At 39.5% G+C, this 26486-nt stretch overlaps 1 protein-coding gene across 10 annotated transcripts in view; it reads left to right on the forward strand.

Annotated features, from left to right (window-relative positions):
- ptk2bb (protein tyrosine kinase 2 beta, b) overlaps positions 1-26486 on the forward strand; it is a 119598-nt gene that overhangs the window by 17631 nt on the left and 75481 nt on the right. For 2 of the 10 annotated variants that reach the window (XM_062034307.1, XM_062034309.1), the window contains one exon: positions 25730-25834. The exons of the other annotated variants lie outside the window; for them this stretch is intronic. The gene's annotated coding sequence lies outside the window, so the exon portion shown is untranslated. The remainder of the gene's footprint in view (positions 1-25729; positions 25835-26486) is intronic. 10 annotated transcript variants of the gene reach the window in all.

Here is a 26486-nt window from a genome sequence, read left to right on the forward strand (position 1 = left end):
CAATTTGTTTAATGAACAATGAAGACTGCAAAGAAGAAAGTTGTAGGTGGGATCGGTGTATTAGCGGCGGCCTACAGCAACACAACCAGGAGGACTGAGAGGTGGATAGCAGACGCGCTAGCCGCCGAACTCACCTTAACTTCCTCCGTCTCCGGGCCGCCGAACGCATCTGTGATCGGGTGAAATCCTTCGTCGCACTGTCGATCGCTGGAACGCAGGTGAGCACGGGTGTTGATGAGCAGATGAGGGCTGGCTGGCGTAGGTGGATAGCTAATGTTTTTAGCATAGCTCTGTGAGGTCCGGTTGCTAAGTTAGCTTCAATGGCATCGTTAGCAACAGCTTTGTTAACCTTCGCCAGGCTGGAAAGCATTAACCGTGTAGTTACAGGTCCATGGTTTAATAGTATTGTTGATTTTCTATCTATTCTTCCAGTCAGGGGTTTATTTTTTTTGTTTCTATATGCAGTTAAGCACGATGCTATCACGTTAGCTCCGTAGCTAAAGTGTTTCGCCGATGTATTGTCGTGGAGATAAAAGTCACTGTGAATGTCCATTTCGCGTTCTCGACTCTCATTTTCAAGAGGATATAGTATCCGAGGTGGTTTAAAATACAAATCTGTGATCCACAATAGAAAAAGGAGATAGTGTGGAATCCAATGAGCCAGCTTGTACCTAAGTTACGTTCAGAGCGAAAAAAGATATATCTTGCACTGCATTCTAGTCCTTCACTCTAACGTACCTCATCCACGAATCTTTCATCCTCGCTCAAATTAATGGGGTAATCGTCGCTTTCTCAGTCCGAATCGCTCTAGCTGCACTGAAAACAATGGGGAAATGTCAGGAGCCTTTCAACTGTTGATGTCACGCTACTTCCGGTACAGGCAAGGCTTTTTTTATCAGCGACCAAAAATTGCAACTTTATTGTCGAGGTTCTCTACTAAATCCTTTCAGCAAAAATATGGCAATATCGCGAAATGATCAAGTATGACACATAGAATGGATCTGCTATTTGGAGCCTATCTTAGCTACAATCGGGCAGAAGGCAGGGTACACCCTGGACAAGTCGCCACCTAATCACAGGGCCAACACAGATAGACAGACAACATTCACACTCACATTCACACACTAGTATATATACATATATATATATATATATATATATATATATATATATATATATATATATATATATATATATATATATATATATATATATATGTGGGAAAAAAATCACAAGACTATTTATCTCTACAGGCCTGTTTCATGAGGGTTTCCTCAATCATCAGGAGATTTTAATGGAAGCATTCACATACCATGGTTTGTATAGGGCACAGAGCGGGTGGGTACAGGCAGGCGTAGGGGCGTGGTGATTGGCTCATGTGTTACCTAGGAGGTGTTTCCTTCTGTGACGGCATGCTGATACAATTTCGCTGCGCTTGTTGAGGGATGACAACTCTGGACTGTATATGATAAACAGTTTCTCTTTTAAGCATAGGTTGCATCTTTTGTTACCACTGTTGTAAGGTGTGCTGGATGCAAGAATTTGCCATGTTATTGAGTATTCAACATTATTGTCTTTGAGATTCCAAATGTGTTTGCTGAGTTCTGTAGTGTTCCGGAGTCTTTTGCATTTGAAAGAAGCCTTGTGATTGTTCCATCTGGTTTTGAGTTCTCCCTCGGTTAATCCTACGTATGTGTCGGATGTGTTAATGTCCTTGCATATTACCTTTGCTTGGTAAACGACTGATGATTGTAAGCACCCCCCGTTGAGAGGGCAATCAAGTTTCTTGCGGCAGTTACAGCCTTTGTCGGTTTTGGAGTCGTTCTGCCTGGTGGTGGGCGGCTCCTTTTCAATTGCTTTATTGTGGTTTGAAATGATTTGTCGCATGTTGTTCATGCAGCTGTAGCTCAATTTAATGTTGTTCTTGTTGAATACTTTTCTTAGGGTGTTGCCTTTGGGGAAGTGTTTGTCGATCAGGGTGAGGAATTTGTGGCCAATATTAGTTGAGACGTTTTTGCTGTATGGGGGGTTGTACCAGATAATGTTGTTTTGTTTTCTGCTCCTTTTTGGTTGGTTTCCTGGCGTGGGTTCGTAGGTGAGGGTGAAGTTGTATCCGCATTCATCAAGTGCTTTTTGGTACGGGGGGGTTGCTTTGTCGAATTCAGCTTTGCTAGATGACAGCATCGATAGTCTTTTATTAATTCCGGTAGGTATTCTTTTCGTGGTGGTGGGTGGGTGGTTGCTGTCATGGTGCACGTATTGGAGTGTTGTGTTGGGTTTCGTGAATGGTTGGTAGCTGTTATTCCTCAGGTTGAAAGTGACGTCGAGGAAGTTGACGGTTTGCTTGTTGGCTACAATCGTGATCCGTAGACCGTTCTCTTTGAAGATTTGGCATATACGCTTCTTGGTATTCTCGCTGCTCCTTGGCAAGGCGCGACACACTGCCGGTCCGTCCTCACGGTAAATACCAAGGTTCAGGTTGAGGCTAGCGAGCTGGGAGAGGAGGAAACTCCCAAGTTCGCACGTTTCTGCTCCGTCAAAACTCCCCATAGTGACGTCGAATGTTGAATTGTTCTTTTTTTGCCATGGTGTACCGTTGCGGATGAGTATGGAGTTCTTTGCGTGGATGATGATGTTTCTTTCGTTGCCTTTGATTGAGTCGTAGTCCGAGGCAAAGTCTAGTGCTTTGGTCAGTAGGTCTTGCGTGATGGAAGGGTAAAATTATTCGACATCGAAGGAGATAAAGTTGTGCTGTTGTTTGTTTTGGATGTTGCTGAACCATTTGATTACTGCTGCTGTATTTCTCCATTGGTTGAGTGGTGTTTTGTCTGTAATTTTTGTGTTGATTTTGTCCAGGATTGTTTTGCTGATTTTTCCTATTTTGGATTTAGTTGGGTTTATTAGTCGGCATGATGGGTTATTTGCGAAGTTGGGTTTGTGGTCCTTCAATGTGATGAAGGCTTCCTTGTTGGCTGTAGCGTCCACCCTGTCCTCGATGTCCAGTTCAGCCGCGATCCGTTTGTTTTCCAGGTGGATGTTCTGTAAAGTGTTGGGTTGTGCTTTTTTGTATGATTTGGTGATGCTTCTGTCCAGTAAAGTGTTATGTTCTTGTATGTTCATTCTGTAGAAATTTGTGGTTTTATCGGCAGCTATGATGAGGTTGCTTACTTTCTTGATGCGCTCCGTGTCATTTTTCAGCTTGGTGAGGAGTGGGTTGCGGACTGGCTTGAATTTGACTAATTGTATCATTTTGAGCATGTCGTTCTCAAAATCCTTTAGTTCCTCAACTGTGGGTGGGTTTTTGGTGGATTTGAATCCATAAGTTTTCTTTTGTGTTCCTTTTGTTTCAGGGTGGAGGAAAAAGTGTGCTTTCCACCGCATCCTTCTCAGGAAGTGTTCCGTCTTCTCTATGAGCCTTATATATATATATATATATATATATATATATATATATATATATATATATATATATATATATATATATATATATATATATATATATATATATATATATATATATATATATATATATATGTATATGTATATATATATATATATATATATATATATATATATATATATATATATATATATATATATATATATATATATATATATATATATATATATATATATATACATATATATATATATATATATATATACATATATATATATATATATATATTTATATATATATATATATATATATATATATATATATACACATATATATATATATATATATATATATATATATATATATATATATATATATATATATATACATATATATATATATATATATATTTATATATATATATATACATATATATATATATATATATATATATATATATATATATATATATATATATATATATATATATATATATATATATATATATATATATATATATATATATATATATATATATATATATATATATTCCTCGCGCACTAATTGACTGAAAGAGCGATGGGAAAATGCATTTTAAGACAATATGACTTGCCTGAGCGGCTAGGAGACACCAAGAGTAACAGGCGGTAAAAAATGGATTAGAAAGGACAGATTTTAAAAAATTATAATAAGAAATAATATATATATATATATATATATATATATATATATATATATATATATATATATATATATATATATATATATATATAAATATATATATATATATATATATATATATATATATATATATATATATATATATATATATATATATATATATATATATATATATATATATAAATATATATATATATATATATATATATATATATATATATATATATATATATATATATATATATATATATATATATATATATATATATATATATATATATATATATATATATATATAAATTATATTTTTTTTGTTGTATCTTGGGACTTCCCGCGGGCCAGATTTTGGATGCTGGCGGGCCGTATCCATAGTTTGGGGACCCCTTAGTTAAGGAATGGCTGATGTAAAGAAATTTAACAATGTACTAATATGATCCACTTTAAGAAACCATTCAAAGTTAAAACTGTTGTCAACGTACAAGGAAGAATAATAATGGTAAATATATTGAACTTGAGGAAATAAGATGTTATTTATCTTATCAATGACACATATAGAAGTGCTTAAAACTTGTATTTACACCACACTGATGTGAAATATGTGAGTGAGCATACGTGTTAGTAATTGATATGAAGTGAAAAGGGGGTGGGGTTAAATAAGTGTTGCTTCTTCCTACTCCATTTTGGACATGCTGTAAAGAAAATGTAAAAATGTGATAAATCATTTTGAAATTGTATAGATGTTCAAATAAACCAATCTAAATCTGAACATGTTCACAAGTACGTTTAACACAAATGTGTGCTCAACTTCCATTATGTCTTTCTTTATTCTTACAGCAACTAGTATTCTCAAACAGCCAATTATGTCATTTTAGGTGAGAGCAAAGTCTCTTATCATTCATTCAGTAAAAGAGCAGCTGGCTAAGTTTCCTTGTCACCTAACCAAGTGACTCAAAGACCTCTCCTTGTTTAAAGTTGTTGAGCCAGCATTATTTACATTTATGCCAAACTCCCTGCAAGTCACAGTTCGCTTATTGGATGTCTGCGTGAAGTCTTTAAAACCAAATGCAATTATAAATGGAGCTGTTCCAGTTGAACCTGCCACCGTCATGGTCGATATTGATTTAAAGTTTGTGGTTGCATGCATGTGTAATATCAAAGGACGGTAACTTTCTGCCTGCCATTTTTACATAACGCTGGGCAACTCATTGAAAAAACTAAAATTAATGATATTATGAAATAAATTGATAATTCCATGACATGAACATCCAAGGCCGATCCTCAGACTTTAGTATATATATATATATATATATATATATATATATATATATATATATATATTTATATATATATATATATATATATATATATATATATATATATATATATATATATATATATTTTTTTTTAAATTTGTAAAAAAAAAAAAATAAAGTTAAGTGTGAACCCAAACCAGCACACAGAAGCCGGTGTTGCAGGTACAAAACGCACTCAGCGCCTTTTATTCAAGGGGGCGTTCCCCTCGAATGGCAAATAAAGTTCTTCTCAATCGGGGCTTTCAAATCAACATCACACAGTAGGTTCACTTTAACCACTTATTTCCATGCACTCACATGCAGGGCTAGTTTGCCTACAAAGGAGACAGAGAGACCAGTAAGATTGTCAAAATATGGCAAATGTTCAACAGAGGAGGACATAGTGGAGTTTAGCTTACCACCCGATGCAGGAGTTCCTTCTCTGAGGAGAGCCAGCGACACAGTGAGGCAGAGCTCTGAGCTTAAGTAGCAAACATTTTGATTGTCTGACTCAGAGCGATTTGCTCTGAGAAGTTGCTGACAAATCATGCAGATTGAGGAGGAAATTTGGGACATATCTCCACTCAATGACACTGCCCAGGCTCCCTCCTGCTGTGTTGAGCTCTGCTGTCACTGTGGCTGCTGTCCCTGTGAACTCATACCTGATCGGACTCCTCAATATCTCATACCTGATCGGACTCCTCAATATATATATATATATATATATATATATATATATATATATATATATATATATATATATATATAATATATATATATATATATATATATATATATATATATATATATATATTTATACATATATATATATACGTATATATATATATATATACATATATATACAGGCCACAAGTTTGGACACACCTTCTAATTCAATGTGTTTTATTTGTTTTCATGACTATTTAAATTGTAGATTGTCACTGAAGGCATCAAAACTATAAATGAACACATGTGGAGTTAACAAACAAATGTGAAATAACTGAAAACATGTTTTATATTCTAGTTTCTTCAAAATAGCCACCCTTTGCTCTGATTACTGCTTACCTGTGAAGGGAAAACCATATATATATATATATATATATATATATATATATATATATATATATATATATATATATATAATAATATATATATATATATATATATATATATATATATATATATATATATATACATATATATATATATCAGAATCAGAATCAGAATCAGAATAGTTTTATTGCCATTGTTTGAGAACGGGTTCACAAACTAGGAATTTTTCTTGGTGCAAACGTGCGACATAAAACACATATAACACATATTTGGTAATAAAAAGAGCTGTAACTGAGCTATCAGATAGACTTAGAAGGAATTTAAGGAATTCAAGGAGCTGCTGTTAGGAGTTATTGTTCATTTGCCTGATGGCCGAGGGGAAAAAACTGTTCAGGTGGCGGGAGGTGCGGGTCTGGATGGAGCGTAGTCTCCTGTCTGAGGGGAGAGGGGAGAATAGTGTGTGTCCAGGGTGCAGTCTATTCTTATCCTGGACTGTGGCGCCGGGGAACCACACTGTGATGGAGGAGGTCAGGATGGACTCTATGATGGCTGAGTAAAACTGCACCAGCATCTCGGTCGGCACCTTAAGTTTCCTCAGCTGCCGCAGGAAGTACATCCTCTGCTGGGCCTTCTTGATGAGGGAGCTGATGGTCAGCTCCCACTTGAGGTCCTGGGTGATGGTGGTGCCCAAGAAATGGAAGGAGTCCACAATGGGGACGGGGGGTGGGAGAGTCAATCAGGGTGAGGGGGGATGGTGGGGCTGTGACTTTCCTGAAGTCCATGATCATCTCCACTGTTTTCTGGGCGTTCAGCTCCAGGTTGTTCAGGCTGCACCAGGACATCAGCCGGTCCACCTCTCTCCTGTAGGCGGACTCATCGCCATTCGAGATGAGCCAGATGAGGGTGGTGTCATCCGCAAACTTGAGCAGTTTTACGGATTGGTGACTGGAGGTGCAGCAGTTTGTATACAGGGAGAAGAGCCAGGGGGAGAGTACACAGCCCTGAGGAGTACCAGTGTTTGTGGTTCGACTGTCCGAGACAATCTTCCCCAGCCGTACGTGCTGTCTTCGGTCTGTCAGGAAGTCATTAATCCAACTGCAGAGGGAGTCGGGCACGCTGAGCTGGTAGAGCTTGCCTCGTAGCAGTCCAGGGAGGATGGTGTTGAAGGCAGAGCTGAAGTCCACAAACAGGATCCTAGCGTAGGTTCCTGGGGAGTCCAGATGCTCCAGGATGAAGTGGAGGGCCAGGTTCACTGCATCATCCACAGACCTGTTGGCTCTGTAGGCGAACTGCAGTGGGTCCAGGAGGGGGGCGGTGATGTCCTTCAGGTGGGGCAGGACCAAGCGCTCAAAGGACTTCATGACCACAGACATCAGCGCGACCGGCCTGTAGTCATTTAGTCCTGTGATCCGTGCTTTCTTGGGGACAGGGACAATGGTAGAGGTCTTAAAGCAGGTCGGCACGCGGCATAGCCACAGAGAGGTGTTAAAAATGTCAGTGAAGACAGGAGCCAGCTGGTCCGCACAGTGTCTGAGAGTGGAGGGGGAGACAACATCCGGCCCGGGGGCCTTCCGCGTATTCAGCTTCAAGAACTGCCGGCGTACATCCTCTTCTTTGATGGAGAGGGTCTTTACAGTCTTATGATGTTTTTTGAGTCCTGTGATGTCATTGGAGTCCTTTGAGTCCTTTAACTCCTTTAATGAAGTGCTGGCATTGGTGGGAAGGGTGATGGTGGGGGGAGCATGGCTTTGATGAGCTGAAGGCCGTTCATGACGACAGTAATGTGTGTTGAGGCCCTGAGCGAGAGTCCGGTCATTCAGGGCCTGGGGGGTTTGGGCTTATAGTTCGTAAGGGCCCTTAGACCTCTCCAAACTGCCGCAGAATCATTGGAGCGGAACTGTTCCTGTAGACGGTTAGAGTACACAGATTTAGCTTTCTCCACTTCCCTGGTGAAGTGGTACTTTGCTTCTCTGTATGTACTTCGGTCCCCGCTTCTCCACGCAGCCTCCTTCTTCTTGCGCAGCTGTCGGAGCTTGGGTGTGAACCAGGGCTTGTCGTTGTTATAACAAACCCTGGTGCACGTTGGAATGATGCGCGCCTCTTTGAACTGTATGTATAAGGTCACAGTGTCCGTATACTCGTCCAGATTGTTTGTGGCCGCTCCAATTGCCTCCCAGTCTGTCGTTTCCCAACAAGCACGCAACTCGTCCACAGACTCGGCGGTGAAACACTTAATGTTCCTCATAACAGGTTTAGCCAGTTTCAGTCTCTGTCTGTATGAAGGGATTAAGTGCACCATCACGTTATCTGATAGTCCAAGAGCAGCGCACGGGACTGCATGAAAAGCCTTGCTCAATGTAGTGTAGCAGTGATCCAGCGTGTTCTCCTCTCTGGTCGGGCATTTAATAAACTGTCTATACTTTGGTAATTCCTGGCTCAAATTTCCCTTGTTAAAGTCACCAAGCACGATAACAAGAGAGTCAGGAAAAGACCGTTACACATGTAAGATCTGTCCTGCGAGCGCGCGCTGAGCGTCACGCACGTCCGCGCCGGGCGGGATGTAAACAGCCACGAGAATGAATGAAACAATCTCACGCGGTGAGATATATATATATATATATAAGTGACGTGCGGTGAGGTTCATGGCTGGTGAGGCACTGACTTCATCACAGTCAGATTTACAAACATATGAACCCTAAAGAGTATCTTATTCACCATTTGATTGGCAGCAGTTAACGGGTTATGTTTAAAAGCTCATACCAGCATTCTTCCCTGCTTGGCACTCAGCATCAAGGGTTGGAATTGGGGATTAAATCACCAAAAATTATTCCCGGGCGCGGCGCCACTGCTGCCCACTGCTGCCCACTGCTGCCCTCACCTCCCAGGGGGTGATCAAGGGGATGGGTCAAATGCAGAGGACACATTTCATTACACCTAGTGTGTTTGACAATCTTTGGTACTTTAACTTAACTTTAACTTTACACAAATGAACTGTAGCACACAAAAAAGCACATTTAATAAAAAAAAACATTATTATGGTCTTACCTTTACTTATAAATGAAGTCCATGCGCCGCTGTTGTGCTGGATTAATGCACTCCCGCCGTAGAATGCACCCCCTGACGGGAGTGTTGTATCAACTAAAGCCCATACTTAAACTTTCTACGTGCAAGATTGAATCTATTTAAAAAAGTTATTTAATAAGAAGCCAAAAAGTGCAAAAACAATAATGTTCATGTTGGAGGAGTTGTGAATGAATGAAATATGAAATCCGTGCTGCAGTCTGCAAGTGTACCTAATGTTGTGGCCCTGCAGTCATTCACAACTCCTCCAACACGAACATTATTGTTTTTGCACTTTTTGGCTTTTTATTAAATAACTTTTTTAAATAGATTCAATCTTGCACGTGGAAAGTTTAAGTGTGGGCTTTAGTTGATATAACACTCCCGTCAGGGGGTGCATTCTACAGCGGGAGTGCATTCTCTACCACCAGGAGGCGGGATTACTGTGAGCCTCAGCCAGTGTGTCTTTTGCAGCCGTTTTATGATTGCTCAGCACAAGAAATACTTACACACATACAAGTTGTTGACAAAATACACTGTACATTAAGGCCTACTGAAATACATTTTTTAAATTTAAACGGGAATAGCAGATCCATTCTATGTGTCATACTTGATCATTTTGCGATATTGCCATATTTTTGCTGAGAGGATTTAGTATAGAACAACGACGATAAAGTTCGCAACTTTTGGTCTCTGATAAAAAAAAGCCTTGCCCCTACCGGAAGTAGCGTGACGTCACAGGAGGAAGGGCTGCTCACATTTTCCCTTTGTTTTCAATGCAGCGAGAGAGATTCGGACAGAGAAAGCGACGATTACCCCATTAATTTGAGCGAGGATGAAAGATTTGTGGATGAGGAACGTGAGAGTGAAGGACTAGCGTGCAGTGCAGGACGTATCTTTTTTCACTCTGACCGTAACTTAGGTACAAGGGTTCATTGGATTTCACACTCTCCTTTTTCTATTGTGGATCACAGATTTGTATTTTAAACCACCTCGGATACTATATATTCTTGAAAATGAGAGTCGAGAACGCGAAATGGACATTCACAGTGACTTTTATCTCTACGACTATACATCGGTGAAGCTAACGTGATAGCATCGTGCTTAAATGCAGATAGAAACAAAATAAATAAACCCCTGACTGGAAGGATAGACAGAAAATCAACAATACTATTAAACCATGGACATGTAAACACACGGTTAATGCTTTCCAGGCTGGCGAAGCTTAACAATGCTGTTGCTAATGACGCCATTGAAGCTAACTTAGCAACGGGACCTCACAGAGCTATGCCAAAAACATTAGCTATCCACCTACGCCAGCCAGCCCTCATCTGCTCATCAACACCCGTGCTCACCTGCGTTCCAGCGATCGACGGAGCGACGAAAGGCTTCACCCAATCATAGATGCGGTCGGCGGCCCGGAGACGGAGGAAGTCAAGGTGAGGTCGCCGGCTGGCGCGTCTGCTATCCATCTCAAAGTCCTCCTGGTTGTGTTGCTGTAGTCCGCCACTAATACACCGATCCCACATACAACTTTCTTCTTTGCAGTCTTCATTGTTCATTACACAAATTGCAAAATATTCACCAACACAGATGTCCAGAATACTGTGGAATTTTGAGATGAAAACAGAGCTTTTTGTATTGGATTCAATGGGGCCAAATACTTCCGTTTCAACGATTGACGTCACGCGCATACGTCATCATACATAGACGTTTTCAACCGTAATTTTGGCGGGAAATTTAAAATTGCACTTTATAAGTTAGCCCGGCCATATTGGCATGTGTTGCAATGTTAAGATTTCATCATTGATATATAAACTATCAGAGTGCGTGGTCGGTAGTAGTGGGTTTCAGAAGGCCTTTATACAGTATACCTCAGCTAACTAAAACTATGGAAATGTATAATATAGTTCATATAGCAATACGGTCTCTCTGCACAGCAGACCAGCAGTTAGCCGAGTCCGCAATCCATGTTGAGGCACAACGCAGTGACGTGCCTCAACTGGTTGCTGATCACCGCACCGTCTCTTCTCAGTATTTGAACGGCAAATGTGAAAATTCAGCGATTTTCAATAAAAATAATCTAAAACTGGTGAAGTTAAATGGAAAATAACTTTATAGTATAATCACTGGATACATATAACAATTTAATATTTTTTTTTCTTTTTACATTTTTTTTCTTTCCATGATGGCACGTGAGGCCCCGCCTCACCTGCTTCCACTGACTGCACGTCACTGATATATATATATATATATATATATATATATATATATATATATATATATATATATATATATATATATATATATATATATATATATATATATATATATATATATATATATACCAGGTGTGAATGAATGATGGGTTTTTAACATGTAAAGCGACTTTGAGTACTTAGAAAAGTGCTATATAAATTCCAGGTATTATTATATGTATATATTCAAGGGAGACCTGCAGCAAACTTTCGTGGCTATTGCCCAAGGACACAACAGCAGTTAATCGGATGGCAGAAGCTGGATTCATACCAGATTCTGAATGACTGCTCTAGCATCTGAGTCACACCACTCAAATGCAAAGTAATGCTGGGCTTTTTTTCAATCAATCAATCAATCAATGTTTATTTATATAGCCCTAAATCACAAGTGTCTCAAAGGGCTGTACAAGCCACAACGACATCCTCGGTACAGAGCCCACATACGGGCAAGGAAAAACTCACCCTAGTGGGACGTCGGTGAATGACTATGAGAAACCTTGGAGAGGACCGCATATGTGGGTAACCCCCCCCCCCCCCCCCTCTAGGGGAGACCGAAAGCAATGGATGTCGAGTGGGTCTGACATAACATTGTGAAAGTCCAGTCCACAGTGGACCCAACACATCAGCGGGAGTCCAGTCCACAGCGGGGCCAACAGGAAACCATCCCGAGCAGAGACAGGTCAGCAGCGCAGAGATGTCCCCAACCGATGCACAGACTAGTGGTCCACCCGGGGTCCCGACTCTGGACAGCCAGCACTTCATCCATGCAACTCCCCCTCGCAAGGGACAGGGGAGAAGAGGAGAGAAGAAAATAAACGGCAGATCAACTGGTCTAAAAAAAGGGGGTCTATTTAAAGGCTAGATTATACAAATGAGTTTTAAGATGGGACTTAAATGCTTCTACTGAGGTAGCATCTCTAACTGTTACCAGGAGGGCATTCCAGAGTACTGGAGCCCGAATAGAAAACGCTCTATAGCCCGCAGACTTTTTTTGGGCTCTGGGAATCACTAATAAGCCGGAGTTCTTTGAACGCAGATTTCTTGCCGGGACATATGGTACAATACAATCCGCGAGATAGGCTGGAGCTAAACCGTGTAGTATTTTATACGTAAGTAGTAAAACCTTAAAGTCGCATCTTAAGTGCACAGGAAGCCAATGCAGGTGAGCCAGTATAGGCGTAATATGATCAAACTTTCTTGTTTTTGTCAAAAGCCTTGCAGCCGCATTTTGTACCAGCTGTAATCTTTTAATGCTAGACATAGGGAGACCCGAAAATAATACGTTACAGTAATCGAGACGAGATGTAACGAACGCATGAATAATGATCTCAGCGTCGCTAGCGGACAAGATGGAACGAATTTTAGCGATATTACGGAGATGAAAGAAGGCCGTTTTAGTAACACTCTTAATGTGTGACTCAAACGAGAGAGTTGGGTCGAAGATAATACCTAGATTCTTTACCGAGTCGCCTTGTGTAATTGTTTGGTTGTCAAATGTTAAGGTGGTATTATTAAATAGATGTTGTTGTCTAGCAGGACCGATAATCAGCATTTCCGTTTTCTTAGCGTTGAGTTGCAAAAAGTTAGCGGACATCCATTGTTTAATTTCATTAAGACACGCCTCCAGCTGACTACAATCCGGCGTGTTGGTCAGCTTTAGGGGCATGTAGAGTTGGGTGTCATCAGCATAACAGTGAAAGCTAACACCGTACTTGCGTATGATGTCACCCAGCGGCAGCATGTAAATACTAAAGAGTGCAGGGCCAAGAACCGAACCCTGGGGAACTCCGCACGTTACCTTGACATAGTCCGAGGTCACATTGTTATGGGAGACGCACTGCATCCTGTCAGTAAGATAAGAGTTAAACCAAGACAAGGCTAAGTCTGACATACCAATACGTGTTTTGATACGCTCTAATAAAATATTATGATCGACGGTATCGAAAGCGGCGCTAAGATCAAGAAGCAGCAACATAGATGACGCATCAGAATCCATCGTTAGCAATAGATCATTAGTCATTTTTGCGAGGGCTGTCTCCGTAGAGTGATTTGCCCTGAAACCGGATTGAAAAGGTTCACAGAGATTATTAGTCACTAAGTGTTCATTTAGCTGCTGTGCAACAATTTTTTCGAGAATTTTGGAAATAAACGGAAGGTGGGAGACCGGTCGGTAGTTTACCATGAGGTCAGGATCGAGGTTAGGTCTTTTGAGTAGAGGATGAAAAACCGCTTTTTTGAATGCTAGGGGAACAGTGCCGGAGGAAAGTGATAAGTTTATAATATTTAACACTGATGGACCTAATAATACAAACAGTTCCTTGATAAGTTTCCCAGGAAGTGGGTCAAGTAAACATGTTGTTTGTTTTATCCCACTTACACGCTGTAATAATTCCTCTAATGTTATTTCATCAAAAATAGAGAGACTATTTTGGAGGGCAGTGTCCGTCGTATATACAGTCGTATTTGTGTTAATAGAACCCAGTTGTAGCTGGGATGCGTTGTCTTTAATCTCCTTTTTAATGAGTTCAATTTTCTTATTAAAGAAATTCATAAAATCATCTGCCGAGTGGGTGGAGCTACTGGGAGGAGTCCCCTGTTGGGTTAGCGATGCTACTGTACTAAACAGAAATTTAGGATCGTTTTTGTTGAGGCGGATGAGATTTGAGTAGTATTTAGCTTTAGCTAAGGTAAGCATGCGTTTATAAGTTATTAAACTATCACTCCATGCTTGATGGAAAACCTCAAGTTTAGTCGCGCGCCATTTGCGTTCCAGTTTTCTACATGATAATTTATGAGCTCTAATTTCTTCTGTAAACCATGGGGTGCACCTTTTAGGGGCCCTTTTTTGCTTTAGCGGTGCTATACTATCAATAATTTCGCGCAAAGCATCGTCAAAGTTGTTAGTGAGGTCATCAATAGAGCCGACATAATTTGGGAATGGTGCCATTACCGAAGGCAGTAGGTCAGCAAGAGTCATCGTTGTGGCAGCATTAATGTTGCGGCCGCTATAGCAGTTATTATTATTATTAGCTTGTTGACAATGAGTCAAAACTTCAAATTTTATAAGGTAATGATCGGACATTACTTTAGTATATGGAAGTATCATAACTTTGGAGGTGGTGACACCCCTGACAAGCACTAGATCTATTGTATTACCGTTGCGATGCGTGGGTTCATGTATTATTTGTGTAAGACCACAGCTATCAATTTTGGTTTGGAGCGCCACGCACTGAGGGTCCGATGGGGTATTCATATGGATATTAAAGTCCCCCATTATGATTATATTGTCGGCGTGCGTCACTAGATCAGCAACGAACTCTGAGAATTAACTGATAAAGTCCGAATAGGGCCCAGGGGGGCGGTAGATAACAGCCAGGTCGAGAGGTAGCGGTGTGACAGACCTCATAGTAAGCACCTCAAACGATTTATATTTATTATTTAGGTTAGGGGTAAGGTTGAAATTTTCATTGTATATTAGTGCGACACCCCCTCCCCTTTTAAGAGGACGGGCAACATGCGCATTCGTATAGTTAGGAGGAGATGCCTCATTGAGCGCAAAAAAATTGTCTGGTTTGAGCCAGGTTTCGCTAAGACCAATGACGTTAAGATTGTTGTCTCTAATGACCTCATTAACTAATAACGCCTTGGGAGACAATGATCGTATGTTTAAAAAGCCCATATAATAGGTGTTGGGCTGTTTTGACGAGTTTTTGTTAAGATTATCCGTAGTGGCAATATTAACAATGTTGCGTTTATTATGCGTAGTGCACTTTAAATAGTTTCGACCATATCTAGGAATTGATATGACGGGAATTTTCCGATTGTTTGCTTGGTGCTGCAATAGACTGGACATATCATAATTTGCCACCTCAGTAGAATGCATGTCCACCTCTGACACAGACACAACAGAAAAAACATTATGTGAATTGTGTATTATTCTAAGAGAATTGCTATGCGTACATGGATTATCCAGCCTGGCGCTGGCTAGTTCTAGCTTAACTGACTCCTCACCCGAACTAACAGACATTGTAATTGCCTGTGACCGGGCTTGCTCTAGTGTAGTCAGTCAAGTGAGACTTAAATAGTAGTCTATGTTTCTAGACAGGATGATGGCGCCTTCCTGGTTAGGGTGAAGGCCGTCTCTCATCAGCAAGCCTGGTTTGCCCCAGAAAGAGGGCCAGTTATCAATAAACGTTAGTCCCTGTTGCCTACAGTTGCTAGACAGCCACTTGTTAAGGATCTTATTAAAAAATGCTAGCCAAATAACCTTAATATGGCAGAAGCTATCTGCTGTTTATAAGGATCTAAAGCAGGGGTCCCCAAACTTTTTGACTCGGGGGCCGCATTGGGTTGTGTATATATATATATATATATATATATATATATATATATATATATATATATATATATATATATATATATATATATACCTTGTGCACTAATTGACTGAAAGTGCGCACACCTGCCGCTCGCTCGCCCGACACTGCGGCGCAAGCGATATCATGTTATCGATGGGAAAATGCATTTTTAGACAATATGATTTGCCTGAGTGGCTAGGAGACCCCGAGGGTAACAAGCGATAGAAAATGTATTAGAAAGAAAGAAAAAAATAATGACTACCGGATTTATTTTTTTTTAACTTGGGACTTCCGGCGGGCTGGATTTTGGACGCTGGCGGGTCGTATCCGGCCCAGGGGCCGTAGTTTGGGGACCCCTGATCTAAAATATTGCAAAATCACTAGTCAATCATCCTCAAAAGGACAGCAGCACTCTAATGTTTTTTTAGGATATATAGCTAAAAGGCTATTCAAAGATACTCCATAGGAAAAATGTGTTCTGCTTTTTTTGAGTACCTACTGGTAAAATGCTAGTTATAGATCAGAAACAGGAGTGCTTTACTGTTTTTTAGGAATTGCTTGTAAAAAATAAAAAAAATAAAAAATATGTGTTTAATTAGGGCTGACAAAATTAACCGAATAACCCATGTGATTAATTACAAATGGTAAATGGGTTATATAATAAAGTACTATCTAATCTAATCTAATCTTGTATAGCGCAAAACATCATCACAATAATAATGTACACACTTAGATCAAACATGCATTTTTTTTTTGACTGATTAACCAAACAAGCTATTTTACATTCACGGCTATACTGTCAGTGATCAGATCAGTACAAAAATGTTACTCCAAAATGCAGCCTGAAAGAATTTTAGATAAAACTGTTACCAAGTTTTATGCAAATAAATAACATACATTCAAGTAAAACCTTTAAAAATGTTCCTAAATGGCATTCTGACAATAAAATTGCATTTGTTTACAAATATTTCAGTTTTTTCTTAAGCTAATTTCAACTATGCAAGCGAGTAATCACCTGTGATTGATCATGATCATGATCATGATCATGAACTCTGTAGAACATGCACCTGGTTCGCTGACAACAAGCTATCCATACACTTGGGTAAAACGTAAACCATCCTATTTGGGTCCCACATCAACCTTAAGAAAGTCAATGACTTCACTATAAAAGTGGGTGACATTGTTATCACCAGGAAAGATGAGGTCAGCTACCTAGGTTCCATTCTAGAGGCTAATCTTTCCTGTGATAAAATGGCAACCAAGGTAATCAGAAAGGTCAACCAACGAACGAGATTTCTCTATAGAATCTCCTCTCTGGTCAACAAAAGCACCATGAGGATTCTGGCGGGAACTCTCGTTCAACCCTTTTTCGATTACGCATGCACCTCCTGGTACCCTAGCACCTCCAAAGCCCTCAAATCTAAACTCCAAACATCCCAGAACAAGCTAGTCAGATTACTTCTAGACCTCCACCCCAGATTCCACCTCACTCCTACCCACTTTTCCAAAGTGGGCTGGCTCAGGGTGGAGGACAGAGTAAAACAACTTGCACTTAGCCTAGTCTATAAAATCCGCTACACCTCCCTGATACCGAAGTACATGTCAAACTACTTCCTTAACGTAAATGACCGCCATAACCACAACACCAGGGGAGCTCCACTAACCACGTTAAACCCAGATTCCGAACTAACAAAGGTCTTAACTCATTCTCTTTCTATGCCACATCAATGTGGAATGCGCTCCCAACAGGTATAAAAGAAAGGGCATCTCTATCCTCCTTCAAAACCGCAATAAAAGTTCACCTCCAGGCAGCTACAATCCTAAACTAACACCCTCCCCGGATTGTTAATAATCAAATGTAAACAATCAAATGCAGATACTTGTTCTTATGCCTTCTGATCTCTCTCTCTCTCTCTCTCTCTCTCTCTCTCTCTCTCTCTCTCTCTCTCTCTCTCTCTCCTCTCTCTCTCTCTCTCTCTCTCTCTCTCTCTCTCTCTCTCTCTCTCTCTCTCTCTCTCTCTCTCTCTCTCTATCTATCTCTCTCTCTTTGCCCACTACTTGCTGTCCATATCCTACCAAGTCAGACCTACACTGTTCCAATATCCATTTCTCTGTTCTCAATTGTTGATGACTGATGATAACAACCAAACCTAACACCCCCCCCCACACCCCGGATTGTAAATAATGTAAATAATTAAAATGTGATTATCTTGTGTGATGACTGTATTATGATGATAGTATATTATCTGTATCATGAATCAATTTAAGTGGACCCCGACTTAAACAAGTTGAAAAACTTATTCGGGTGTTACCATTTAGTGGTCAATTGTACGGAATATGTACTTCACTGTGCAACCTACTAATAAAAGTCTCAATCAATCAATCAATGATGAATCTAAATTCCAAAATGTGATTATTCTGATAAAAAAAAATATATATTTTTATTATCTTTGTATATGTATCTATTTTTAATTAAATGCACAAAACAAAATGTTTGGCAGGTATACAGTCATCCCTCGCTTCAAATATTGCGGCTTTATAACATTGCAGATTTTTTAGTTTTGTCCTAAATTAAGCATTTTGAAGCAAAAATGGCACAATACAACTAAGAATATCATTATTACATTAGTATTGGCCACTACAGGAGATGAAACCAATCAGAGCTTGTTGTTCTGTGTTGTGGCAACTGCTCAGCCTCAGGCAGCGTTACTATAATGGATTAAAAAAATGTAAAGGGGACCAAAGTGTGTTATTTCAGGTCTAGAGGGCTCTCATAATATTGAAAACTTATCTCGGAGGTCGTATACAGGTTCTTTGAAGCTCTATCTATAAAAAATATTTGATTAATAATTAAAGATTCCAACGACTTCGGTAAGTTATGAAGCTGCACCATTTGATGGATTGTCATCTTCCGCTGTTGCCATTTCTAATATAATGTAGCGTAAAGTTCTTACTTATATCTGTCAGTAGACCAGCTATCAAAGCGCTAAAAACTGTAGTGCAGTGGTCCCCAACCACTTTTTAATTTCTTGTGCGGCCCGATACCAATCGGTCCGCGGACCGGTACCGGGCCGCACAAGAAATTTAAATTTAATTTTTTTTTTTAATGAAATCAACATAAAAAACACAATATATACATTATATATCAATATAGATCAATACAGTCTGCATGGATACAGTCCGTGAGCACACATGATTGTATTTATTTATGTAAAAAAAAAAGAAAAAAAAAAAAAGAATTTAAAAAAAAAAAAATACACTCCCCCCCCCCCCCCCCCCCCCGGTGGGGGGGGGGGGTCCGCAGCTACAAAAAGGTTGGGGACCACTGCTGTAGTGGGTTTACATAATTCATCCAAAGAATTTAGTTGTTAGAGGGTTCCGGTCGGACGGTTTTTCACGGGACACATTGAGCCACGGATGAGAAGAGGCTGCTCCGTTATTGATTTATGTAAAGTCTGAATGTCATTTAAAAAGTTATCTCCATCTTTTGACACTTCTTCCACTCCCTCCCGTCCTTGCACGCTACACCGCTATAACAAAGATGACGGGGAGTAGACGCTGTTGAAGGCGCATCCTGAAGCGACTGTCAGAAAGCAGCTTGAAGATGATCTGTAAAACATAATCTATGCAACATTTTGACCAAAGAACCACCATTACATGTTATGTAGACCACAAGGAAGTGTTTTAAATTTAGAAAAAAATCATAATATGACCCCTTTAATGGGGATGGCGTGGCGAAGGTGGAAGAGTGGCCGTGCCAGCAATCTGAGGGTTCCTGGTTCAATCCCCACCTTCGACCATCCTAGTCGCGTCTGTTGTGTCCTTGAGCAAGACACTTCCCCCTTGCTCCTTATGGGTCCTGGTTAGCGCCTTGCATGGCAGCTCCCGCCATCAGTGTGTGAATGTGTGTGTGAATGGGTGAATGTGGAAATAGTGTCAAAGCGCTTTGAGTTCCTTAAAAAAGGTAGAAAAGCGCTATACAAGTATAACCCACTTACACTTACACTTTAATGTGCCTTTGTATGAAAAAAGACCTGACTCATCAGCTCATCGGCAGTGCACCTTTTAATCCGGTGCGCCCTATGGTCCGAAAAATACGGTAAATAAGCTGTAGTACCTATTTTTGCATACCGGTATATTTATTTTAGTGCAATGTATTATTTTATTTATTATTTTATTATTTATTATTTTATTATTATTTCATGATGGTGTTTTATTCTGGCTTGTCCCAAATCTTATCTGATTGGGATTTTATATATGTTATCCTTTTTATGGGGAACTTGAGTACATGTGCTATTTTGTGCTATTTTGTGATCTTGGAAATGTTTGTGATGCTTGTTATAGACTTAGACTTAGACTTAGACTTTTTTTTATTGTCATTCAAATTTGAACTTTGCAGTACAGATAATAACAACATTTTGTTGCATTAGCTCATGGTAGTGCAGGATAAAAGAGCAATAAGGTGTAAATAAATAGATAACTGTACAGATAAATATATTGCACTTTTGCATATGCATCCACGTTTATGGATGTATGTTATATTGTCTTTATATTCCAGCGAGTTAATCCATTTTTGGGGGGAATTGAGGAGATTATTTTAATGCGTTCAAGAGTCTTACAGCCTGTGGTCGGTCTTAGTATTGCATATCTAAGATGTTACAAAACCCAAAACCAGTGAAGTTGGTACGTTGTGTAAATCGTAAGTAAAAACAGAAAAAAATTATTTGCAAATCCTTTTCAACTTATATTCAATTGAATAGACTGCAAAGACAAGATATATTTATCCAGATTCTCTAAACCTTTTGATGATATTACAGACTGTAGATAGTGAAATCCCTAAATTCCTTGCAATAGCTCTTTGAGAAATGTTGTTCCTAAACTGTTGGACAATTTGCTCAAACATTTGTTCACAAAATGGTGACCCTCACCCCATCCTTGTTTGTGAATGACCGAGCATTTCATGGAAGCTGCTTTTATACCCAATCATGGCACCCACCTGTTCCCAATTAGCCTTTTCACCTGTGGGATGTTCCAAATTACTGTTTGATGAGCATTCCTCAACTTTCTCGTCTTTTTAGCCACTTGTGCCAGCCTTTTTGAAACATGTTGCAGGCATCCAATTCCAAATGAGCTGACGTTTTCCAGTTCAAACGTTAAATATCTTATCTTTGCAGTCTATTTAATTGAATATAGGTTGAAAAGGATTTGCAAATCATTGTATTCTGTTTTTATCTACCATTTACACAACGTGCCAACTTCACTGATTTTGGGTTTTGTACTTTCCCTGTATGTTTAAATGGATGTCCTGATCTTGCTGGCTGCCAAAACAAGTTTTCCCTTCGGGTACTAATAAAGTAACCTAACCTAACCTATTGTTATCCATCCATCCATGCTCTACCGCTTGTCCCTTTTGGGGTCGCGGGGGGTGCTGGAGCCTATCTCAGCTGCATTCGGGCGGAAGGCGGGGTACACCCTGGACAAGTCGCCACCTCATCACAGGGCCAACAGAGATAGACAGACAATATTCACACTCACATTCACACACTAAGGCCAATTTAGTGTTGCCAATCAACCTATCCCCAGGTGCATGCTTTTGGCGGTGGGATGAAGCCGGAGTACCCGGAGGGAACCCACGCAGTCACGGGGAGAACATGCAAACTCCAAACTATTGTTATATAATGTTAAAATTTTAAAGATAGATAGAAGAAGATATTGGATAAATCACATTTGTTATTGTTGTGGAATTTTGGTTTCATACGTCACTGATACCGTTTAAATAAGCAGTTAACAAGTGGAATAATTTCAAGAAAGTCTAAGTTACCGGTAATGTTCATACTGCTGCCAAACACATGGTTAGTACTACATCTCTAGTTTTGGAGATAGGGAGGTACACATTTCTCCTTCGATTAGTTTTGCTTTTTTCTCTCTAAGTAAACCTCATACGCCCAGGTTGCGATGGTGCAACATGCTGCGCCCTCATCTTTTCTTATTGTCTTTTTATGACACACACACACACACACACACACACACACACACACACACACACACACACACACACACACACACACACACACACACACACACACCCGTGGCCCTGCTGGGGAAGGCATGGCCTCAGGCAAACAAAACACAAGCCTGCACATTGCAATACAGCCAGCAGCCTGACAGAAGAAAATGCACCACTAGTTTGATTTAGGACAGGGGTCGGCAATCCAAAATGTTGAAAAAGCCATATTGGACTAAAATACAAAAAAAATATGTCTGGAGCCGCATAAAAATATAAGCCTTATATTAGTCTTATAATGAAAGCAACACATGTTGTTGAAATTTTATATTTATTCGACACATCTTTACAACATTGGAAAACAGAGGAGCTAACTCCTGGAAGTTACTAATAAAAATGGCCAAAGGTATAGATGTTTGTGTCCAAGTTAAAGGCAGGCTGTCTTCTTCTAATGGATTTATTACAATCTTTGCAAGATGGGTAACATTTGCGGTGGTCCGGAACAACATGGCGCACAAACAACTATAAGAAATGCAGCCAATATTACATACAGATAATGTGTCATGAGACATGCAAATATAAATCAAATACACAGAGGATATAAGTACAGGAAATTAAATTAGCTCAAATATACCTACAAACGAGACATAATGATGCAACATGTACATACAGCTAGCCTAAATAGCAGGTTAGCATTGATTAGCTTGCAGTCATGCACTGACCAAATATGATTGGTCAGTGCAAACCTGATTAGCACTCCAAACAAGTCAATAACGTCAACAAAGCTCACCTTTCTGCATTCATACAAAGTATAAAACGTTTGGTGGACAAAATGAGACAAAGGAGTGGCATAAAACACATCTTTCTGTGGCAGCATCTGAGAAAGTTGTACGTGTAAACAAACTATGGTGCGTTAAAGGTCAGCCAAAATTAGTGGGGCAAAACGGCGCTCGCCAAATACTCATAAGTGAAGCATGTTTAATATAAACAGTGGGATTTCTAACAATTAGGAAGGTTTGTGTCATGTTTGTCTTCCACCAGAAACGTTATCAAAACCAAAAATATATTTTTCCATTTTGATACATTTTTGAAAAAGCTCCAGGGAGCCTCAAAAGGGCCTCATGCGGCTCTTGAGCCGCGGGTTGCCGACCCTTGATTTAGGAGAATAATTTAAAAAAATACTTCTCACAGTTATTGTATGGTCATGTAGGTGGACATGTGTTATATGAGCAGCTACAGGTTAAAGATGCTGAATGTTAGGTAACAACTGCTGTTACTCATCTCTTGCTTGGTTTGCTGAGTCAAATCAACTGACATGAAGATGAGGAAACGCTTAAGAAAATAGTAAATGATACTTTAATGAGGTGACGTAGCAACAAAGCGCAACTGATGGCAATATTTTCGAAGCATGTGATAATCAAATTAATTTCATTCATTGACGACAGTATATATATATATATATATATATATATATATATATATATATATATATATATATATATATATATATATATATATATATATATGTAGGTTAAACACAATATATATAAATTTTACATTTAAAATACTACATTGTTCTCAAACTTTTTTCATCAACTACCACCTCAGAAAAAACCTGGCTCTCCAAGTACCACCATTAGACCAACGTTCAAATACGGTAGCGTAGTAGGCTTAAGTGTTCATTAAAAACAAAGCAGAGGTGTTATTTAACAGATGTATTTATTATGTTTGGCCACTGTAACATTACAGGCGTGGCCACCGCTGCTGCCCACTGCTCCCCTCACCTCCCAGGGGGTGATCAAGGGTGATGGGTCAAATGCAGAGAATCATTTCGCCACACCTAGTGTGTGTGTGACAATCATTGGTACAGTATTTTCCGCACTATAAGGCGCATTGGATTATAATGCGCACCTTCAATGAATGGCATATTTCAAAACTTTGTTCATATATAAGGCGCACCGGATTATAAGGCGCACCTATGCATCCAAACAGATGGAGCTGCACTAAAGGGAATGTCAACAAAACAGTCAGATAGGTCAGTCAAACTTTATTAATAGATTCCAAACCAGCGTTCTGACAACTCTGTTCACTCCCAAAATGAATAAACAGCTGATTTACTCGTGTTACGGTAAATCGAACGTTAGTGCAATCACAATATAGTAACACTCGAAATAGTGCAGAGCAATAACAATATATCAATAACTCAACGTTGCTCAAACGTTAATGTCACACAACACAACACACAAAATAAACATGTAAAGCTCGCTTTATTAAGTTATTCCTCATCCACAAATCCCTCAAATTCTTCTTCTTCAGTGTCCGAATTAAACAGTTGAGCGAAAATGGCATCCAAAATGGCCGGCTCTGTCTCGTCGAAGTCGTCATTAATCGAGTCAGTGTCGCTGCTGTTTAGCAGTTCAGTGACAATATATTGTCACTGAACTGCTAAACAGTAGGAAGGCAGGTATACCTGCCTTCCTGAAAGCTCGGACCACAGTTGAGACTGAATCAGCCCAGGCATTTACGATCCACTAGCAGATAGTGGCGTATGTCGTCCGGCGCCGTCTACCTGTCTTGGTGAACGTGTGCCTTCTGTCATCCACTGTTCCCACGCAGTTAGCAGTCTAGCTTCGAATTCCCTGTTGACACCAATATCTAGCGGCTGGAGTTCTTTTGTCAATCCACCCGGAATGACGGCGAGTATTGAATTAAGCGCGTAAGCGTGTCTCTTAATGTGATGTTATGAGCTGGGAATATAACAACTACACTACCCAGCATGCAACGAGAGTGACGAGCATGCGCGGTAGCCCTGAGAAGCGTTGTTGTATTTCGCAATGCCGGCAGTTAGAATGTGGTTATGAGCACGCTGTGAATAAACGTTGAGAACTCAGCCAACACGCCTCGTCTGCATTATTTATAATTAGACAGACAACACACTTAATAGGAGCCATTTTGGGGTCTTTACATAAACACACAAATGGAAATGAAACGTCATATATCCCAGCATGCACCGCGCGCTTCTTCATCTGCTTACCGTAGTAGAAGAACTTCTTCTTCTACGGGGGAAAATGAAGTTGGCGGCTGCTTCCAGTAGAAGAAGAAGCGCTTCTTCTTCTACGGGGAAAAAAGATGGCGGCTGTTTACCGTAGTTGCGAGACCTAAACTTTATGAAAATGAAGTTTGTTGTGGCTCAATATTTGTCCATATATAAGGCGCACCGGATTATAAGGCGCACTGTCAGCTTTTGACAAAATTGGAGGTTTTTAGGTGCGCCTTATAGTGCGAAAAATACGGTACTTTAACTTATTACGCACAATTTGAACAGTAACACTGTTTGTATATAGGAAAATAAAAAATGTTAACAAGATATTGTGGCTAGTATTTCATAATTTTCATATTTCTTTTTATTTTATATATACTGTATGATGTGTTATGTTCCGCCTGTAGTTTAGTCAGTGTTTAACAGATGTTGTGGTTGCCCATGGCCTTGAACGCATTGTTGTTGTGTGCAGCTTTCTCTACCAATGTTTGTCTTTTTTACATGTGTTATATAGAAATGATGGAGGAAGACGGTTCTGGTTTGTGTCTTAATTGTATATTTATTTTGGCATCGACTACGCAAGGGGTGTCCAAACTACAGCCCATGGGCCAATTGCGGCCCACTAGAGTCTACGATGCGGCCCGCGAGACATCACACACGCTTCTGCCTGAATTTAATTGCCTAGGAGGTGAGTCAGTGAGGTCTTACCACCATCTTGCAAGCGAAGACAAACGGTCAAATGACCATGAGTTTTAATTTGAGATACTTAAAGGGGCTGTTTTCTAAATTTACACAAAAGGAGGTTGTTAAAGTTGAAATAGTTAAAGTTATGTGTGTATTGTTCAGTCTGTTCTAGCTTGCTTTAATCGATGCAAACTGAAGTGTTATTTTGATACAAATGATTGTTGTTACTGTTACGTCTTCGTCGCATGGCTGCGATTGAAATAACAAGTGTGTGTAAAAATTTGAAGTGCTCCCCCTCTGGCCAACATATGTAATAACAAGTGTGTGTTCGACATTGAAATGCGCCCCCTTTGGCCAAAATTAATTAAAAAAATTTTAATAAATATGTATATAGAGACATACTGTAATAACTTGAAGTAAATAATGACGATTAAAAACCAATTATAAACAAAAAATTATATAATTAACTAAAAGCTTAGTTTTTTTATATTTGTATAGTATGTATATATTATTAATGTTGTAAATACAAATCTGTATATATCTAGAAAGGGTGGTCCTAAAGAGGTAGGCATTTTTCAGAGGTCTCAAGAAGGTAACAAATACAATAATGTGTAAGTGTCAGTGGCATGCTGTCAGGGCCAGCAAGGCCTTCTCTG

This window comes from Entelurus aequoreus, linkage group LG23, assembly GCF_033978785.1.
Source record: "Entelurus aequoreus isolate RoL-2023_Sb linkage group LG23, RoL_Eaeq_v1.1, whole genome shotgun sequence".
NCBI lineage: Eukaryota > Metazoa > Chordata > Actinopteri > Syngnathiformes > Syngnathidae > Entelurus > Entelurus aequoreus.